General features: G+C 43.3%; 1 non-coding gene across 1 annotated transcript; it reads left to right on the plus strand.

The window, feature by feature from the left end:
- The first annotated feature begins 2,489 nt into the window (after positions 1-2,489).
- On the plus strand, positions 2,490-2,561 carry TRNAE-UUC. Its single transcript has one exon. It is a non-coding gene; the product is annotated as a tRNA-Glu (tRNA).
- The last annotated feature ends 4,500 nt before the right edge of the window (positions 2,562-7,061 follow it).

Below are 7,061 nucleotides of genomic sequence, written 5' to 3' on the forward strand. Positions count from 1 at the left end.
CTGACAGGCAGACTGCGTGTCTAGCAGTTTGTTCTGACTGTATTGGAGCCAGTATAGAAACGAGGAAAACAAACAGGAGCTATAGCCATAATTCAGAAACAGAAGATGATCTCTTATGCCAAGAAGGTGGTGCTGAACATGCTGAGGAGCAATTGGATTCTTGATATATTTTGAAGATGGAGCAGACAGTATTCTCTGGTGTGTTTGAAATGGAATATGAAGGAAAGAGAATTGCAGAAGCCCTCTACAGTTGGGAGCCTGAGCAACGGCAGAAAGGAGTGGTCATTTTTTGAGATGAGGGAGAGGCGGGAGGAACTGATTGGGATAAGAATCCAGAGTTTACAAACAGGGGCTCTGGATCAACCTAGAGGGGTGAGATGGGGAGGGAGATGAGTTTCAAAAGGGAGGGGATATATGTGTACCTATGGCTGATTCATGTTGAGGTTTGACAGAAAACAGCAATATTCTGTAAAGCAATTATCCTTCAATAAAAAATAAATAAAAGCATCGAGAGTTTAGAATATGTTAGGTTCAAAGTGCCTAGAGATATTAAAATGGCAATTTCATGTAATTTTCCTCAGCTTAAAATTCCAGAAGGAAGATTATTAGTCAAAGCACATGAACAGTTTTCAAGTTATTGACACATACTTTGGATGGCCAAATTGCTTTTCCAGAGGTTGGTCTCACTTCATATACCGTACCCCAGAGTAGGGGGAGTTCCCTAAAGTATTTGCTTGTGAAATATCACCAGAAGACAGTCTAGTGGTGAGCCCATACCTGAGGGGGACTTTCTCCATCAGCCAAACACCCAGGCCAGGTAGAATGAGTGGTTCTCCCCAGGGCTCTTTGGTGTAAGGAGGTTTGCTTATTTTCATTAATGGTAGAGGCAGATTTAACCTAAATGCATGCAATGTGTATGTGTCCAAGTCAAAAGTAAAGAGCAGCCTGTCAGCTGCAAATTGGCACTTGCCGTTGGTACTTGCCATCCCTGGTGGCTCAGATGGTAAAGACTCGGCCTGCAGTGCAGTTCAATCCCTGAATTAGGAAGATGTCCTGGAGGAGGGCATGGCAACCCACTCCAGTATTCTTACCTGGAAAATCCCCATGGACAGAGGAGCCTGGTGGGCTGCAGTCCATGTGGTCACAAAGAATGGAACATGATTGAGCAGCTAAGAATGCACACACCTCTGCTAAGCTGCTAAGTCATTTCAGTCATGTCCGACTCTGTGCGGCCCCATAGATGGCAGCCCACCAGGCTCCCATCCCTGGGACTCTCCAGGCAAGAGCACTGGAGTGGGTTGCCATTTCCTTTTCCAATGCATGAAAGTGAAAAGTGAAAGTGAAGGCTCTAAAGTCGTGCCCGACTCTTCGAGACCCCATGGACTGCAGCCTACCAGGCTCCTCTGCCCATGGGATTTTCCAGGCAAGAGTACTGGAGTGGAGTGCCATTGCCTTCTCCAATAAGGAGAAGAGAAGTACGCACACACCTCTACAAGGATTAAATCATGTGCTGTTGCTGACCTTCAGCACTCCCTGAAAGGAGTTCCTAGTGGGGATCAAAAGTGAGGCAATCCGTGCTGGGGCAGGGATTGGTGGGGGCAGTGAACTGGCCAAACAGGTCTTCAGACAGTTAAATATTTTCAAGAGCTGATTTTATGAGCTCAATTCTTGTATCTCCTCATATGTAGAAAAGCACTAAAATCCTTCATTGTGACGTCTGCTCCTTGTGACAAGTAGAAACCTTCTGAAAAAAAAAAAAAAAAGTCCTCAATTGCACATACTCTCCCTTCACCAAGCTCACATGTATACTGACCTTCCCCTACCTTTTAGGAGCAGTCTCTCAGAGCTATCTGAGATGCTGTCTCCCAGGCTACAGACATCATTTTGCCCCAATAAAACTTAACTCTCAACTCTCACATTGTGCATTTTTTAAGTTGACAAGCCCCAGTAGAAAATGGGAGGATGTCATTTCTCCAAATGCCAGCAAATGAGACTTTATGAAGCCCTCAGCCTTGACACTGCTTTGCTTTAGCATCTTGCCCCTCATATGTGCCGCATATTCAAAGGACACTCTACAGTAGACTTCGAGAAAACAAAGCATTTGAAAGTGCAGTTACTCTACATATGCATGTTTTAGTGGCTTAATAAAAGCTTAATGGGGAAAAGTTTCAATGCACAAGGTTTGATCCATATTGTATTTTTTTAATTTGATTTGATTGATTGGTTGATTGCAATTTAAAAGAAATTGATGCCTGTTCAGTTCTTCAGGGTAGGTCTTTTCTTCACAATAAGCTCCTGAATAACTATCCGCATGACTGAAAAGGGGGGAACTCTTTAAAAATATTTTCCACATAAGGGGGGAAGAATTCTCAAAATATAATAGGGGATTCACATTACTTTACATGTGCTGCTAAGCTGCTAAGTTGCTTCAGTCGTGTCCGACTCTGTGAGGGCTAGCATTATTGTTTTAAAAATTCATTTCCTGGGAGTTCCTGGCAGTCCAGTGGTTAGGACTTGGTACTTTCATTGCTATGGCCCAGGTTCAATTCCTGATCAGGAAACTAAGATCTCACAAGCCACAGCACAGCCAGGAAAAAAAAAAAAAAAAATCCATTTCCTAAGGAGTAACATCCTGTGATACTTGGTATCCTATGGCCTGTCTCAATGATTTTCTTTTTTTTCCATCTTACATTTGCTTGGAGGGGAGATACAATGTGCTGGGCAGAGGCAGAGCTTTGGTAGCAGATGAACCAGACTAGGATCTCAGTCCTGCCACATGGGCAGTTTTCACAGTGCTGAGCCACAATTTTCACTTTGAAACTGGAGTGATTTCACCTCCTCCCAAGACTGTTGGAAGATCCTAAAGGGCTCATGGAGGATGAGACCCTAAGGGAGGTCAGGACAAGAGGAGTAGAAGGAAACAAGGTCTAGAAACTTTAACGTCCAAAAAACGTTTCAAGAAAGACTGTTTATTGATTTTTTTTTTTAATGTATAATTGCCTTGTTTGTGTTAAGCTCTGTCCTGAGGAACAGACAGGAGTCCTCCTCTCAAGGAGTTTAGAGTCTAGTTTTAGAGATGGACAGATACATCCAAGGGAATTTTGAAGGTAGCGTGTGGTAGTTTTAAAAAAACACACATAAGAAGAATTCATTGAGAGCAAGAAATACTACATAGAAGTAAAAAAATAGGGACGATTAAGCCAAGTTTGCACAGATAACCTACAGGGGCCTAGGCTTGCAGAGCTCCTCCTCTACGACATCCTGTGCTGTGCCTAGTCACTCAGTCGTGTCCAACTCTTTGCCACCCCATGGACTGTAGCCCTTCAGGTTCCTCTGTCCATGGGGATTCTCCAGGCAAGAATACTGGAGTGGGTTGCCATGCCTTCCTCCAGAGAATCTTCCCAACCCAGGGATCGAACCAGAGTCTCCTGCAGTCTCTTGCATGCTGCAAGTCTGGCTCATGGGGGCATCTGTCAGTGAGATGAATAATAAACAGTAACAAAAGATGCAATTTTTGAATACTTAATATATATGTAGACACTATGAGTTCTAAGTTCTTTATGTAGACTGATTTACTGAATTCTCAGAATGAGCTTAGTCCCATTACAAAAGTGCCTGAGGTAATACGTGTAGCAAGGGCAGAAAGGGACCTTTTGTTATTGGAAGTCTGATCAGTACTGGAAAACCAATTACTGTCTTAAAGGCTATGCTGCTGCCTTGGTATTCTGTCTTAGATATCCACCATCTTATTCATGAACTTGACTCTGATCTGTAACTTTACTTCTTATGCCTCTGCCGATTACTTTTCTGCTCCTATGAAATAGCTTTTACCTCCTTCCCACCACTTTACCCTGCTGCATGGGTGGGCTGTATTGCTTCTCTGAGACCACATACTAACTCTCCAGACAAAGTAGAAGAACTTTTGGAGTCCAGCAGTCCCTTTTGCTGCAAGTACAGCAAATGGAAATGGAAGATTGTGGGTATGTGTATTTATTTTGGAGAACGTTCATGAAACTAACACCACTCATTTCTCTGTTCTTTATTCCTTTACTAACTCTCCAAATTTCAGAAGACAATACTTTGCTAATAACTTTTTTTTCTCTTTTTTGCTCCTTTGTATCATCAAGTGAGTTCTACTTATTTCAGTCTTTGACACGATTTTGACATTTAGTTTGGCCTTTTTTGCTTTTCTTATTAACCACATCCCCATCCAAACAACTTTATGTCATGAATTTTTTTGGAAAGTCAGCCTAGAAAAACTCACTTGGGACTTGAGCCAAAACCAACAGAAAACTTTTCACTACATCCCTTTTTCTTAATTGTTTTTTATGTGGTTCAATTTTTGTTCTAAACTATTACTTTTCACTGGGTACATTTAAAAATCTGGCGTCTTTTCTTTCTCTGTCCTTTTAAAAATCATCTTGTCCTCTTTTACCAGAAGACTGAAATGGGGGAGGATGTATCTACACATGAAGACATTCAGAGAATTTCACGCTGACTGACCATAACAACTGTGGTCATAAACAGCTGTAAACTGTACTTTGTCAAAATTACCAGAGCGGAGAGGAGGGGAGGGTATCCAGGACAAGGGAGCCTAGCATGCTGCAGTCCATGGGGTCGCCAAGAGTCTTAGCAACTGAACAACAACAACAACAATTTGAAACGATGTTTTTATGAATAATTTCCCTTTTACAGTAAAGCCCATTCCCACAGGGCTGGTAAACAGCAAGCGCCAAAATTGAAGGAGACAGCCTTAGGACTGAAAGGAGCAGGTGTCAGGGTTTTAATCTCAGCCCAGTGTCTAGTTTGATTTTAGGTCGAGACTGTGGGATGATTCATTACTCATTCTGGCATACAGTCGTCCCTCCGAGTCCATGGGGGATTGGTTCCAGGAGCAGGGGCCAAATACCCCAAGAGGCGGATGCTCAAGTCCCTAATATAAAGTAGAATAGTACAGTGAATGCAGTTGGTTCCCCAGACCAGCGAGTTTTGAATCTCTAGATTCAAACAACCTGAAGATAGAGAAGACAGGGTCTTCACTGCTACGGGAGGGTTTTCTCTAGTTTCCGTGAGTGGGAGCTTCCTCTCTAGTTGTAGTGCACGGGCTTTGCATTGTGATGGCTTTGCATTGTGATGGCTTTGCACTGTGATGGCTTGTCTTGCAGTGGAGCACATGGGCTCAGTAGTTGTGGCACACTGGACTTAGTTGCCTCAAAGCACATGAAATCTTCCTGGACTGGGGTTCAAACTCCTGTCCTCTGCATGGGCGGGTAGAATCTTAAGAACTGGACCACCAAGGAAGTCCCCCACTGGAGACATTTCTGTCCTTTATGTAATCTCTCAGCAGCACTGGACGCAGTCTACAATGCCTTCTGCTTGAGATGCTCTTGCCTTTCTTAATTTCCTCTGAACTACTCTCAGTTTGACGAGTAACTCTTGGGTTCCCTAGGGCTCTGCTCCTGAGGGTTCTTAAAAACCCCACGGGCTGCTGTGGCCCATTTTTCATCATTTTGTACTTTATTTAAGTGATGTTTCCCCAGTTTTAGTATCTTGTCTTCCATGCCTACTGATAGCTGATGATTCCTGAATCTATTTTTTTGAAGCCCCAGACTCATCTCATTGCCTAATTTCCATGTCCCTGTTGATGATTAATGGACATCACACAATTCATGTGTCAAACTCTGAGCTCCTGATTCTTCCTCTTCCTATGTTCATCGTGTAACAAATGGCACCATCACCCACTCATGTACTCAAGCCAGGAGTTGTTCTTCATTCCTTTCTTTTCCTCACAACTGCCCCTCAGCCACCTGTATATCTAACCCATCAGCCAGTTCCATTAATTCAATCTTCAAAAAAAAAACCAAAACATAAACCTACCCTCTCCTCTCCATCTCCTCCCCGTTACCACCTTAGTCCAGGTTACCAACCATCTCAGCAAGACTGGGAAGTGGGCTAAGGCTTCCCTCCTCCATGGGACTCAACATAGTAATTCAAGTGAATTCTAAGTGTAAATCTGGTTGGGCCACCCCACACCTCACTGAAGGAGTCCATGACTTTGTGAGCCGCCCCTGCCCTTTCCTCAGGCTGGTATCCTCCTCTTATCGCCTCAGCCACACTGGGTTTCTTTTTTTTTGGCCATGCAATGTGGCTTTCAGGACCTTAGTTCTTTAACCAGGGATCAAACCTAGGCCCTTGGCAGTGAGATTGTGGAGTCCTAACCACTGTACCACCAGGGAATTCCCCTGGTTTTTGTTTAGATCCTCAAATGGGGCAAAAAAAAAAAAAAGTCCCAGGGCTTCTGTACAAAAGTCCCTGTGTCTAGAATGCTCTTTTCCTTAGCATTCACAGAGCCACTGCTTCTTCTTTTACTTTTTTTTTTTTTAATTGAAGTATAGTTGATGTACAATGGTGTGCCAATCTCTGCTGAAAGGCAAAGTGACTCAGTTATATACTTTTTTCATATAGACATCTTTTCATATTCCTTTCCATTATGGTTTGTCTCATTATGGTTATTGAATATAATGCTCTGTATTATACAGTAGGACCTTGCTGTTAACCCATCCTATATGTCTCCAAAGCAGAAACAGACTCCCAAACATAGACAACAGACTTGTGGTTGCCAAGGGGGAGGCGTTGGGGGAGGGAAGGACTGGGAATGTAGAATTAACAAATGTAAATTCTTCTTCCTTTACTTTTTTTTTTTAAGATTGATTTATTTATTTCATTTTTGACTGTGCTGGGTCTTTGTTGATGCACATGGGCCTTCTTCGGCTGCAGAGAATGGGGCCTCCTCTCTAGTTGTGGTGCACGCGTTTCTTATTGCAGTGGCTCCCCTTGTTGCAGAGCATGGGCTCTAGGCATGTGGGCTTCTGTAATTTTGGCCCACAGGCTCTAGAGTGCTGGCTTAGTACTTGTGGGCATGGGCTTAGTTGAGCCATGGCATGTGGGCTCTTCCCGGACCAGGGATCGAACCTATATCCCCTGCATTGGCAGGCGGATTTCTTACCACTGAGCACCAGGGAAGCCCTTCCTTTAGTTTAGTTTTTTTTTTTTTTTAATTA

The sequence above is a fragment of the Bison bison genome, unplaced genomic scaffold (genome assembly GCF_000754665.1).
Source record: "Bison bison bison isolate TAMUID 2011002044 unplaced genomic scaffold, Bison_UMD1.0 scf7180017864517, whole genome shotgun sequence".
Taxonomy (NCBI): Eukaryota; Metazoa; Chordata; class Mammalia; order Artiodactyla; family Bovidae; genus Bison; species Bison bison.